The sequence below is a fragment of the Eptesicus fuscus genome, chromosome 3 (assembly GCF_027574615.1).
Source record: "Eptesicus fuscus isolate TK198812 chromosome 3, DD_ASM_mEF_20220401, whole genome shotgun sequence".
Classification (NCBI taxonomy): domain Eukaryota; kingdom Metazoa; phylum Chordata; class Mammalia; order Chiroptera; family Vespertilionidae; genus Eptesicus; species Eptesicus fuscus.
In genome coordinates, this window is record NC_072475.1 from 60,032,043 (window position 1) to 60,045,581 (window position 13,539).

At 41.1% G+C, this 13,539-nt stretch overlaps 1 protein-coding gene across 6 annotated transcripts in view; it reads left to right on the plus strand.

Annotated features, from left to right (window-relative positions):
• Positions 1-13,539, plus strand: part of GSK3B (glycogen synthase kinase 3 beta) — a 181,349-nt gene that overhangs the window by 127,860 nt on the left and 39,950 nt on the right. The gene's annotated exons all lie outside the window — the stretch shown is intronic.

Consider the following 13,539-nt stretch of genomic DNA (forward strand, 5'->3'; position numbering starts at 1 on the left):
AACACATACACACACACACACACACACACACACACACACACACACACACACACACACCCATGGAACACTTAAAAAAATGGAGAAGGTGATTCAAGATCACATAGCAAGTTCTGCTATCGAGGAAGTATAAGAACACAGCCTTTTGGGCTCTAACTGAGTTATTCTTCTGTTGTATAATCCTGGAAAAGCCATTTTGGATATCTAATGCATAGAAGGGATATATCTGTTATTTAAAGTACTTAAAAACTAGAAGATCTCTAAATGAAGGAAGTGATCACTATATAAAGTGAATAAAAGTAGAAGCTATGTTTGTTTTTCCTAACCATGTACTCTCTCTTCCTGGTACTTTGCTGAATACATAGGAGATGCTTGTATCTGTTCAGTATATAAATATTCATAAAGCAGAAGACTGAATATCTACATTTATGAGTACACAGATGAAAGCAGAATTTTGATCATAGGTTTAATATAATTTTATTTATTAGGTCTATCAACACTTTCATTAACAACACTAGATTCAAAATATTATAACTTGGATTAATGTTTATCTTAAGAACAGTAGGGGTGAGATTATAATTGAGTTTTTAAATGTAATTTTAAAAAGCTTTTAACCCTTTGCACTTGCTTGCTTTTTTCGATTCCTTTATTCTACTGCTAACCGTGTCGAGTCACACTCGACATCCGAGTGCAAAGGTTAATATTTGAGCTCTTAAAGAATTTCCAACCCCTCTTTTTTAAAAATCTAAAATGTATGTATTGAGATCACTTGATTGGTTCATTCTAAGGTTATGGTTTGACAAAAGCAGCAACTCCTACTGTCTTTTGGACTTTATTATTGACTAGAGGCCCGGTGCATGAATTCATGTACCATGGGGTCCCTCAGCCTGGCCTGCGGGATCAGGCCAAAACTGGCTCTCTGACATCCCCTGAGGGGTCACAGATTGCGAGGGGCCTCTACCGGTGCATGATCGGGGCTGGTGAGGGATGCAGGAGGTTAGCCAGCTAGGGAGGGATCATGGGAGGGCTCCAGGGCATGTCTGGCCTGTCTGGCTCACGCCCGATCAGCCAGACCCCAGCAGCAAGCTAACCTACCGGTTGGAGCGTCTGCCCCCTCGTGGTCAGTGCATGTCATAGCAACTGGTCGACCGGTCGACTGTCTGCCCCCTGGTGCTCAGTGCACATCATAGCAAGTGGTTGAGCAGCCTTAGCATATCATTAGCATATTATACTTTGATTGGTTGAGCGGACGACCGGACTCTTAGCATATTAGGCTTTTATTATATAGAATTTTCTAAATGTTTCTTAGAAGTGAAAAATTGAAAATCTCCTTAGAGGTCATAGTCCAGTACTCCATCCAATGCCAGAACTTTCTTAGTTACATTCCTAACAGATGGTTTTTCAGTGTTTTCTTGAACTCTTCTAGTCATCTGATGGCTACTTTCTGTGTCTGCACATCTGAATTCAGTTTTATTGTATTGAGCCATAACTCCTTGGTAGCTTTTACCAGTTGTACACAGGATGGTGATTAAATTACTTTGAAATCCTTGTACTTCATTCTATAAAAATGTCACTTTGGATAAGGTGATTTTGTTAGATACCATTTTATGCAAGTGTGGTTGAAAAGATCAGTGTATATTCAAGAATCTTCTTTGCTGTCCATGTAATTTCTTATAGTATGTACCTGAGACCACTAAGATATTTGCACTCTTTTTTTGGATAACTACCTCTTACCTTTGTTCAACACTTGTATTTCCTTCTGAATTCCCATATTATACTCAAATCGAAATTCAAATATTTTGATCTTTTTGTTTCCTTATTCCTCATTATCCAGATTAATATTCTAATGCAGGGGTTGCAAACTTTTTCTTTAAAGGGCTAGGTAAAATATTTCAGGCTTTGGGGCTAAAATGCAAATCATAGAGAGCTATAATGAGAGAAAATAAGTTTCCACAGATTTTTTTATTGATAAAAATTAAAAATCTAATCTAATAATAGACAAATATGCAAATTGACCATACCTCCGACACACCCATAAGCCACGCCCACAAACCACGCCCATCATCCAATCAGAGCGAGTATGCAAATTAACCCAAACCAAGATGGCTACAGCCACAGAGAGCAAGGTTTCCTAGGTAACAGAGGAAGCCAAGCTTTCTGCCAGCCGTTGCAGGCCTAAGCCTCCACTCAAGCTACAAAGTTTCAATTATAGAAGGTAAACAAATTCAAACAAATGGCAGCAGAGTGGAGCTTGAGAGAGCAGGCCAGGGTTGTCGCCGGCAACAGGGAAGCAAAGCTTTCCACACACCCTGGCCGGGCCCACCCTCTTAAGGCTACAAAGTTTCAATTATAACCCCAACACAAATGGCTTCGGGCCTCAGAGGGAGGCCCAGGCTTGGCTCTGCTCCAGGCTACAAAGTTTCAATTGTAGAAGGAAAATAAATTCCAGATACCAGGGCCTCTGCTTTCGTTGCCAGGGGGCGTGGCCAGCCTGCAAACCACCACAGGCCCCTCGCTCAGGCCACCCCACGCCCCAAGGGAGCCCCACCCTGATCAGGGACACCCTTCAGGGCAAACCAGCTGGCCCCCACCCCTGTACCAGGCCTCTATCCTATCTAATAAAAGAGTACTATGCAGATTGATCATCACTGCAACACACAATATAGCTGCCCCCATGTGGTCAAAGATCCTGCCCCTATGTGTACACAAGATGGCCACCACAAGATGGCCAGCAGGAGAGGGCAGTTGGGAGGCACCTGGCCTGCAAGGGAGGGCAGTTGAGAGGGACCAAGCCTGCAAGGGAGGGCAGTTGGAGGTGATCAACCCTGCAGGAGAGGGCAGTTAGGGGTGACCAGGCCGGCAGAGGAGAGAAGCTGGGGGCAAACAGGCTGGCAGCAGAGTGGTTAGGGGGTGATCAGGCTGGCAGGCAGAAGCGGTTAGGGGCAATCAGGAAGGCAGGCAGGCAAGCAGTTGGGAGCCAGCAGTCCTGGATTGTGAGAGGGATGTCCGACTGCCCGTTTAGGCCCAGGGATCGGGCCTAAACGGGCAGTCGGACATCCCTTGAGGGGTCCCAGATTGGAGAGGGTACAGGCTGGGCTGAGGGACAACCCCCCTCCGTGCACGAATTTCGTGCACCGGGCCTCTAGTATAGTAATAACTAAGTACAATTTTTTTGTAAGACAATCTACTAATTAGTATAATGGAGTTCTTTTTGCAGACTGTATCATTTAATTGGGATTAAAGTTAGTGTTCACTATCATCAAAATGATTGCAAATGATTATCCAGAACCCATTAAGATTTCTTAAATGTTAGTGTTTTTTAAAAGTGACCACAAACTAAAGGAAACAGCCCCTAAATCTTATTGTCATGAATATACAGGGGGTTGGCAAAAATAGGTTTATAGTTATAATACAAATAGATAATAATACAAATAACTATAAACCTACTTTTGCCAACCCCGGTACAAATCAGTTTGACATATCTTTGTGTTTCATCTAAAATAGTCAAGATTATTATGGTGGATCTTTGCTTTTAAGTACAGCTCAACCTTATTTTCACCCTATTTTTTAGCAAACACTTTTAGATTTTCAGTTACCTTATCTCTATATTATGGTTTGTTCAGCACCTGTGTGCCTATACTCTCCTTTTCCAGCTTAACATTTTTATTATCAAATAGTCTCAGAGAGATTAAAGATATTAATTAAATCAGAGTTTAATAAGTATAAAATACATTTTTCCTAAGTTTTTTGATAGATCAATGACGTTATACATGCGTTTGGAGTTTAATTATATGTTACCTGGTGACATTTCTTCTGCTGTCATATTATAGAGCTCTTGTGTTATTAACAAATTGCAAGGACAACATATTAAACTTTTTTCTATCTTTTCACTCCCCAGAATGTGTATGTACACACCATTACACATAGTGGTACTAATTTTTACTTGTAATGTACACTGAGTGGCCAGATTATTATGATCTCTGAACGCATAATAATCTGGCCACTCAGTGTGTGTGTGTGTGTGTGTGTGTGTGTGTGTATACATATATATATATATTAGAGGCCCGGTGCATGAATTAGCCTTTTATTATATAGGATATACACTGAGTGGCCAGATTATTATGCATTCAGAGATCATAATAATCTGGCCACTCAGTGTATATCATATGTAATATATAAACAAAATATTTGATTGCTTCATTCTTATATTATTTAAAATTTTCTATGTTTATTACTGACTAGAGAAAGCAACTTTTAATAGCTTTTCAATCATGGGCCACTTTGAAAATCTATTCATAACATGGATTCTCCTCCTGAAAAATGATACATGCCTGAATTTTGCATAAGATGTGAGGTGATCCTTGGGCTTTCTGAAGCTCATCCAGGAACCCTAGGTTAAAGGTTAAGTTTTAAAAGCTGTATAAAACTGAATTACTGAAGTTTGGCGACCTCTGGTGTTGACCTATTGAAAAACAAGGCTGCTAGAGAAATACTTGTGTTTATTTCATAGCTTTTGTCAGATTCTTGGCTTTGTTTTCTTTCCTTGAAGAAATAAATCATAATTCCCAATTTGATATTATTTAGTATCTTGATAAGTTGTAACTAAATGAATGAAAAAAATGTTAAAACAGGTGTGGGTAGGACTGTGTACAAATGAAGATATTAATTTAATCACAAGGGGTGAACAGCACCCCCAAAAGGATGTATAGGCTGATCTCTGATTCTCTGGTTTTTTTTTCAGCACCTCTCCTCCACAATGATTCGGGATAGTGTTTTTTTTCTTTTTCTTTTTTTTCAATAAATAGGTGTTTTTTTTTCTTTTTCGTTTTTTTTTTCAATAAATAGGAAGGTCTTATTTTATTATAGATGATTGAGAATAAATATTCTTCCCAATGGTGTGATGATTTTAACATCTCCTCTTCCCTTTAATTGTGTGAGATATCATACTTACAGAAAAGTACATAAAACATTTGTGAAGTTTTATTTCCTGTAAGTCATAAAGGAACTCAGTTTTTTAGGAAATCCAGAAATAACTTGTTTTGTTTTAAATCTCTGTTCAAGGATGTTTATTGATTTTATTTTTTAGCGAGGGAGGAAGGGGCGGTGAGAATGAAACAAGACCTTTTGGTGTATGGGATGATGCTCCAATCAACTGAGCTACAGTTTAAAAGTTTTTTAAAAATTAGTTTTCTATCTCTTAAACTAATTATAAAACCAGAAGGTATACTCAAAAGTAGAAATAGGGTAGTCTGTTTAAATGTCTTATGTTTGTGGTATTGATGGCATTCAGAATCTTTGTTCTTTATAATCCTTTTCAGTCTTTTAAGTTTGCTATCTATCTATTGATCCAGTCCTTATTTTCTGAATTAACAACTCAGCTGTTACAGTTACCCAAATCATGCTGTTTTCCACTTCATTTCAGTGTGCAGAATGTGCTTCTAATTCATTTGCTTCCCAGATTCCTTAAATAAAATCAACTCTTTGCTCTCCTTCCAGAACCCTTCCTGAATTCCTGCCTCACTCCAGTTCAGTGTGGCATTTTCACCTCACACATAATCTATGCTTATATTGTTGTATTGGTTTTGGCTCATTGTAGTTGTTTTATGTACAAGTCTCTCTGCCCTAGAGCTCCTTGAAGATCTAAATGTTTAGACTAAATGAATGAGTTAAGAAGCTGAAAAAAATGTTTTAATGTCTCTCAATTATGTCTTACCTTTGCATTCTTACATTCTTTTGCACCTTAGATCATATCTTTGCTTTCTCAAAGACTACATATATTATATATAAAATAATTCTGATTTTAGGGTTTGATAGACTGATACTTTTAATGCTAGCCTTAAGACAAGAAGGATAAACTTCTGGTTGTATTTAGTTTAGAAAAGGCATCACAGATTACATAATGGTCTATTTTCCTTTTTAAATTAATTTCATAGAGAGGTCATTTACATGCAATAAAATGGAGCTGCTTTAAGTATATAGTTTAATGAGTTTTGACCAATATATATAACCACCATCCTGGTCAAGAATAAAACCATTTCCATAACACCAAAAATATTTACATTAAGTCTAGGTAATCAAATATCCTATTGTGCCAGAACTTACGGATTTGCAAGGATAGTACCAGGTACACAAGAATAGTTGATCACTCTTTCATTCCCCATTATGTCAGTCTCCCATCTTCTGTCTCAGGTAACTATTGATCTTCTTTTTGTCAGTACAGATTAGTTTTTCCTATTCTAGAGTTTCATATGAATGGAATCATATAATATGTTTCTTTTGTATCTGGTTCAAGATCGTGTTACTGATTTTCATCCATGTTGTTGCTTTTATCAACTATTTTATTTTATGCTGAGTTGTATTCTATTACATGAATACGAGAGGCCTGGTGCACAAATTTGTGCACCAGTGGGGTACCTCAGCCTGGCCTGTGGGATTGGGCCAGAACCGGCTCTCTGACATCCTCCAAGAGGTCCCAGATTGTGAGAGGGTGTAGGCCAGGCCGAGGGACCCCCACAGGTGCACCATCGGGGCCGGGGAGGGACGTAGGAGGTTGACCAGCGGGGGAGGGCTCCAGAGTGTGTCTGGCCCATCTCACTCAATCCCGATTGGCCGGACCCCAGCAGCAAGCTAACCTACCGGTCAGAGCATCTGTCCCCTGGTAGTCAGTACACAGCATAGTGAGCAATTGAGTGGCCTTAGCATATCATTAGTATATTACACTTTGATTGGTTGAACAGATGACTGGACACTTAGCATATTAGGCTTTTATTATATAGGATACCATACTCTGTTTATCCATTCACCTGTGGACAGACATTTGACTTATTTTTGGTTTTTGGATGTTATGAGTAAAGCTTCATGAATGTTTGTTTACAGTATTTTTGCAGACATATGTTTATATTTCTCTCTGATAAAGAACTATGGCTGAAATTGCTGGTCATATAAGTATATGTTAGCTTTATAAGAAATTATCGTTCTTATAAATTGTTCTCCAATGCAGTTTTACTATTTTTTACTCCCACCAACAACATGTGAGAGTTCTACATTCTCAACAACACATGATATTCACAATAATTTTAAGTTTCATCTTAAAATGACTTTTATCATTAGGAAATGTCCCTCTTTGTTTTTGTTTAATTCCCTTGTCCTGAAGTCTACACTTTCTGATATTAATGTAGGTACTACATCTTTCTTATTTGTATTTGTATGGTATATCTTTCTGTATCCTATGAGTCTTTATATTTAGAGTTAATTTCCTGTGGCTGTATATACTTAGGTCTTTTTTTTTTAATTGAGTCTGTCAATATCTACCTTTTAATTAGAGCATTTATACCATTTATATTCAGTACTAGTAGCCCGTTTGCACGAAGATTCGTGCAACAGACCTTCATTCACCTGGCTGCCTGCACCAGTTTTCTGCCAGCACCGGGGACCCAGGCCTTGGCTGTGGCCACCGCCTTCTACCTTCTTTCAGGGTCCCGGCTTGGCCCTGGGCGGGATCTGAGCAGGCACCGGGCTGGCGCCCAAGGCCGGGAAAGCCCCGGGCGGCGCTCCGGGCCTTGGGCTCCGCCGCACCCGAGCCGGGTCCCTGCGACCCAATCGCAGGAGCAAGCCAAACCCCCAGGTCGGCTCGCTCCTGAGATCGGAGCAGGCACCCGGCTGGCGCCCAAGGCCCGGAAAGCCCCGGGCGGCTTTCCGGGCCTTGGGCTCCGCCGCACGCCAGCCGGGTCCCTGCGATCGGAGCAGGCACCCGGCTGGCTCCCAAGGTTCCGGGCCTTGGGCTCCGCCGCACCCCAGCGTCCCTCAACGGCTTCCTGGTGGGCGTGGTTGATGGGCGTGGCTTGGTTGGTGGGCGTGGCTTGGGCGTAGCGAAGGTGCGGTCAATTTGCATATTTGTCTATTATAAGGTAAGATAATTATCAGTATGGTTGGGTTTAAATATTCCACCTTGACATTTTCCTTTTTATTCCTTTTTTTATTTCCTCTTTTACTGTCACTTTATGGATATGAGTATCCCCACTCCCCCTTATTGGCCTTTTAAATCTATACCTCCTTGGATGTATTAGAGGTTGTTCTAGGATTGAAACTTTGCATCTTTACTTTGTCATAGTCTACAAATAATATATCATTTCACATATAGAGTAAGAACCTTACAACAATAGATTTCTGTTTTCTCTTCCTGTCCTTTGTGCTACTGTTGTCAGATTTGACTTCTACACCTTTACAACAGTACTTTAAACACTTTCTTCTAAGAAATTTAAAAGCAAGCGGGAAATGTCACACATTTAGCCACATTTACCATTTTTGGTGGTCTTCATTAGTTTGTATAGATATGAATGTTCATTTGGAATACTTTTCTTTCATCCTGAAGTATTTTCTTTTAGTATAAATCTTCTGGTGACAAACTCTCTTAGCTTTTCTTTGCCTAATAATGTCGTTTGAAGGAAATTTTCATGGATGTAGGATTTCTTAATTTCCAGATTTTCTTTAGAAAGGCATCAGTTTCTTTTGGTTTGCATTATTTCTGATGAGAAGTCGGCTGCCAGTTTTATTGTATATAATGTGTCTCTTTTTGTTTGGGGAAATATTGTCCCTTTATTGGTGACATTTATTGGTTGATGATGATTTGGTGTGGTATTTAAGTTCACTAATTGTTTTTCTTCTGTGGTGCTTATCTGTTGTTGGGTTTCCAGTGAAGTTTGCATGTCACATATAGTATTTTTCAACTGCACAATTACTTATTTGGTACTTTTTTATCTTATATGTCTCATTAACACTGTTTCAAAGTTTTTATTTTCTAATTCTGTCACCTTTGTCATTTTTGGATCTGTGTCTGTTGATAGATTTCTTTTTTCCTCTTGTTTTTGAATCATATTTTCCTTTTTCTTTAAAGAGTATTTTGTTCATCAGTTCTCTATTTGTTTACACGTGGAGGGAATTTCTAATATCAGTTACTTCACAATGACTGGAAGCAGAAGTCCATAATAGCTTTTTTTTTTCAATAATGCAAGCCTTATATGGAATTTTAAATTTATTGAATCACTGATGCACAGTTATACAAAATTGTACTACTTTATATAAAGCTTTTAGTTTACAATTGAGACCTGAAAGCAATTATGGCTCCCTGTTAGATACATACAATATTTATACCCAAAGCAATTGCGTAACAACAATAGTTTCTGCAATTGAGGCCTTGCTGTAGCAGTACTTATGCATATTAATAGTATTTTCCCACCATTTACATTTCAACCATGTGAACCAATCTCTAATAGACAAAAATAATAAACTTGTATGTTTGGTATTGCAAATATACTTAAACATGAGTAAGCCTGGAATTTCCTTTTTCCTTTTTTTTTTAATACTTTTAATTATAGCCTCATAATCTTATGTCTATATCCTGCACAACTCACAATGACTCTGGTTTCATTATATGGCATAATCAGTGGAGTTTAAGAAAGTGATATTTTGAGAACCAAGATGGCAGGGTAGGTAAACACTGGTACTCGCCACCTCCCACCACCACATCACAATTACAACTACAGTACAGAATAACCACCATTTAGAACCGCCTGAAAGCTGGCTTAATGGAAGTCCTACAACTACAGAAGTAAAGAAGAAAGCACGTTGAGACTGCTAGGAGGGGTGGAGGTGAGGAACAGGCTGGTCCAGCACCCATGTGGGCTATTTTTTTTAATCCAGAGGGAGATAATCCCTGCAGAGGCTGCCCTGAAGAGCAAGGGTTCCCAGCCCCACACCAGGCCCCTCCACCTAGGGTCCTAGAACTGGGAAGAGAAGTCCCTGTAACTTCGGGCTGTAAAAACCAGCGGGCATTGTGGCTGAGAGACACAGAGGCTGCCATAGACCTATGTGTCCCTCTTAAAGGGCCAGGCACAAACTTACTCAGACTCGTTTCCTCTGAGCTCCAGCGCCAGGAGGTGTTGGAGGAACCAGACACATATGGGGAGGAACTGGATTGTCTGGCATCAGGGCAGGAACTCTGGGGCAGCTTTCTACCAAATGGAGGTACATGCAGGGGTCATTGTTCCTTTGCCAAGACCTCCCCTGTCCCAGGGCTGACTGAGTCCCCATCAACCTGGAGCACACTGTTTTCTCTGCCCTGGTGATTCCCTGAGACCTCTCCTCATCCAATTTGCAGCCCTACCCAAGGTGTTTGCAGCAGCTTTTCCATATGAATGGCCTGTCCTGGCTCAGGCTTCAGACTTTGCTAGTCTCTCAAACAAACTGTAGCCGGTATCAGCATACCTCAAATCTATCAATAAAAGGCTCAAGACTTGAGACCAGCACCAACCTGCCTTGCTTCACAGCTGGGCCTCACTTGGGCACTTCCAGACCCGATACAAATAGGAGGAATCTGCAGATCTCTCTAGCCACTGCCAAGTGGCCCCAGGCAGTGGCTGACTTTGCACCTCCCTGGAGCCCCTACAGCCATTGCACCTGGTGGACAGCTTCAGACCACACCAGATTACAGCTCTACACATCCACAAGTGACACACTCAAGGGGCAGACTCAGTGAGCACCAAAACCCCACTGAAGCAAGTCCTACTCCATAGGGGTGTTTCCTGCACAGCAACTCTCCCACTATAGTTGCAACTGGTCCTCACAGCCAGTTGGCCTGGAGGTCAATTCCTCCCAGTGACATCAACAGCAGTTAAGTTTCATCTATAACAAGACTGCACACAGCCCACACAGGGGCACACCTAGAGTGCCTAACTCAGATGACTGAGGAAGCTGAGCCACTGGGCCCTATAGGACACCTACTACACAAGACCACTCTACCAACTCTAGGAGACGCAGCAGCTCTACCCAGTATATAGAAACAAACACAAATGATAGAAATGGAAGAAAGCAAACTACTGGATACAGAGTTGAAAACCACGGTTATAAGGTTACGCAGGGATTTTCATGAGACCTTCAAGGGATTTAGTGAGACTTTCAAGGATCTTACTGAGAATGTCAAAGACATGGAAAAGGACCAGTCAGAAATTAAGCATACACTAACTGAAATAAAGAATAACTTACAGGGATTCAACAGTAGAGTAGAGGACTCTGAGAATCAAATCAACTATTTGAAATATAAGGAAACCAAAAAAACAAAACACCCTACCAGAAGAGCAAAAAGAAAAAATAATCCAAAAATATGAAGATAGTGTAAGGAACCTCTGGGACAACTTCAGTTGTACCAACATTCATACTATGTGGGTGCCGGAAGGAGGAGAGAGAGCAAGATATTGAAAACCTATTAAGAAATAATGACAGAAAATGTCCCCTACCCATTGAAAGAAATAGACTTACAAGTTCAGGAAGTGCAGAGAGCCCCAAACAAGAGCAACCCAAAGAGGACCACACCAAGACACATCATAATTAAAATGCCAAGGGCTAAAGACAAAGAATCTTAAAAGCAGCAAGAGGAAAACAGTTGGTTAGCTATAAGGAAGTGCCCATATTACTGTCGGCTGATTTCTCAACAGAAACTATACAGGCCAGAATAAATTGGCAAAAAAATATTCAAAGTGATGAATAGTAAGGACCTACAACCAAGATTACCCAGCAAAGCTGTCATTTAGAATTGAAGGTCAGATAAAGAGCTTCACAGACCAAAAAAAGCTAAAGGATTTCATCACCACCAAACGAGTATTACATGAAATGTTGAAGGGTATTTTTTAAGAAAAGGAAGAAAAAGAAAAGATAAAAAAAACCGAACAATAAAAAGGCAATAAATACAATCTGTCAACAATTGAATCTAAAAATCAAAATGAATAATCTATTAAACAGAATAAATTGGTGAATAAAATAGAATCAGAGGCATGGAAATGGAACAGACTGATGATTCTCAGAGGGAAGGGGAGTGGGAGGGATGGGAAGAGATTAAACCAAGATCTTATCCTATACTAGAGGCCTGGTGCACGAAATGCCTGCATGGGAGCGGGGTGTCCCGGCCTGCACCCTCTCCAATCTGGGACTCCCTCTCACAATCCGGGACCCCTGGCTCCTAACGGATCGCCTACCTGCCCAATTGCCCCTAATCGCTTCTGCCTGCCAGCCTGATCACCCCCTAACTGCTCTCCTGCCGGCCTGATCGACGCCTAACTGCTCCCCTGCCAGCCTGATCACCCACGACAGCCCTCCCCTGCAGCGACCTGCCTCCTCCGCCGGGACTGGCCTCTTCCATGCCGCACATAGCTGCGGGACTCCCAGGCCTCACTGCGCAGAGCGGCTAACGGGCCCTGCCTTCGCTTTGCGCGCAGCCATCTTGTGACAGTGTTACACGAGGGCATGACACTACCTAGGCTTTTATGCAAATTGTCCCCTCAACCGGAATTTGACCAGGGGGTGGGGCCAGCTGGTCAACTGCCCACGGCCCCTTCCCCCAGCTAGCCAGGCCCAATTGGTTCCGATCAGGGCAGGCCGGCTGGACCCCACCCATGCACGAATTCGTGCACAGGGCCTCTAGTATGTATATATGCATTACCTATGGACACAGACAATAGGGTGGCGAAGACCTGGGGCAGGGATGGAACTGGGTGGATGGGGGAAAAGGGGGGGAGGGAGAGAAATATCTGTAATATTCTCAATAGTAAAGATTTTTTTTGTTTTTAAATTTTATTTTTAATAATTGTGTGTTTTTTTATTTTATTTTATTGTTAAAAGTATTACAAATAGTAGTACATATATCTCTTTTTTTCCCCCATTAACCTTCCCCCAGCCTCCCCTACCCCCTGGCACATGTCTTCATCCTCCCCCCCCCACTCCCCACCCCACACTCAGTGTCTTGTGTCCATTGGTTGTGCTTATATGCAAGCATACAAGTCCTTCGGTTTATCTCTTTCCCCCCTTCCCCAACACTCCCCAGCCTTCCTGTTGTAATTTGACAGTCTGTTCGATGCTTCACTGCCTCTGTATCTATCTTTTTATTCATCGTGTTATAATGTTCTTTATTATCCATAAATGAGTGAGATCATGTGGTACTTTTCTTTCATTGCCTGGCTTATTTCACTTAGCATAATGCTCTCTAGTTCCATCCATGCTGCTGCAAATGGTAAGAATTTCTTTTTTTATAGCAGCGTAGTAATCCATTGTGTAGATGTGCCACAGTTTTTTAATCCACTCATCTGCTGATGGGCATTTAGGGTGTTTCCAAATCTTAGCTATTATAAATTGTGCTGCTATGAACATAGGGGTGTATATATCCTTTCTGATTGGTGTTTCTAGTTTCTTGGGATATATTCCTAGAAGTGGGATGACTGGGTCAAATGGGAGTTCTATTTCTAGTTTTTTTTTGTTTTGTTTTGTTTTGTTTTTTTAAAAATATATTTTATTGATTTTTCACAGAGAGGAGGGGAGAGGGATAGAGAGCCAGAAACATCGATGAGAGAGAGACATCGACCAGCTGCCTCCTGCACATCCCCCACCAGGAGATGTGCCCGCAACCAATGTACATGCCCTTGACCAGAATCGAACCTGGGACCTTCCAGTCCGCAGACCGACGCTCTATCCACCGAGCCAAACCGGTTTCGGCTATTT